The sequence below is a fragment of the Herpailurus yagouaroundi genome, unplaced genomic scaffold (genome assembly GCF_014898765.1).
Source record: "Herpailurus yagouaroundi ecotype Mexico unplaced genomic scaffold, PumYag 355, whole genome shotgun sequence".
Classification (NCBI taxonomy): Eukaryota; Metazoa; Chordata; class Mammalia; order Carnivora; family Felidae; genus Herpailurus; species Herpailurus yagouaroundi.
Window position 1 is genome coordinate 2,096,557 of NW_024412572.1, and position 670 is coordinate 2,097,226.

Genomic DNA, 670 nt, shown 5'->3' on the forward strand with positions numbered 1-670 from the left:
AAACTGGTTGTTGCCAGAGGGGATGGGGGTGGAGGGATGAGTGAAATAGGTGAAGGGGATTAAAAGGTACAAATTTCCAGTTGCAATATAACTAAAAAATATAACTTACAAGAGACTAAAAGTGAAGCATACAGAGTATAGTCAATAATATTTCAATAACACCTAATGGGTGATGACTATATTTATGGTGGTGAGCATTGCATAATATATAGAATTAAAAAAATTTTCAGATCCTTTTATAGTTCATAAGCATGATGATTGGGGGTTCATGCTTTTGTGTGACATGTGCCACCCTTAAACCTTGTTACGACGTCGGCACATTACCCGTCTGAAATTAAAAAAAAATTTTTTTTCAGGGGAGCCTGGGTGGCTCAGTGGGTAAGCTTCTGACCACTCTTGATTTAAGCTCAGGTCATGGTCTCATGGTCATAAGTTTGAGCCGGGCTTTGGGCTCTATGCTCACAGCTCGGAGCCTGCTTCAGATCCTCTATCTCCCTCTCTCTGTCTCTCCCCTGCTCTCTTTTGCTCTGTCTCTCTCTCTCTGTGTCTCAAAAATAAACAAACATTTAAAAAAATTAAAAAATTTCCAGATCAATGAGGTTTAAAATGTTTCCTTTTTATCAATGTTGGTTTTATTTCATTGTGGTCAGAGAATGTCAGCTGTATGTGT

At 38.5% G+C, this 670-nt stretch overlaps 1 non-coding gene across 1 annotated transcript; it reads left to right on the plus strand.

The window, feature by feature from the left end:
* The first annotated feature begins 230 nt into the window (after window positions 1–230).
* Window positions 231–334, plus strand: LOC121022139 (small nucleolar RNA U13). The gene has a single exon (XR_005786830.1). It is a non-coding gene; the product is annotated as a small nucleolar RNA U13 (small nucleolar RNA).
* The last annotated feature ends 336 nt before the right edge of the window (window positions 335–670 follow it).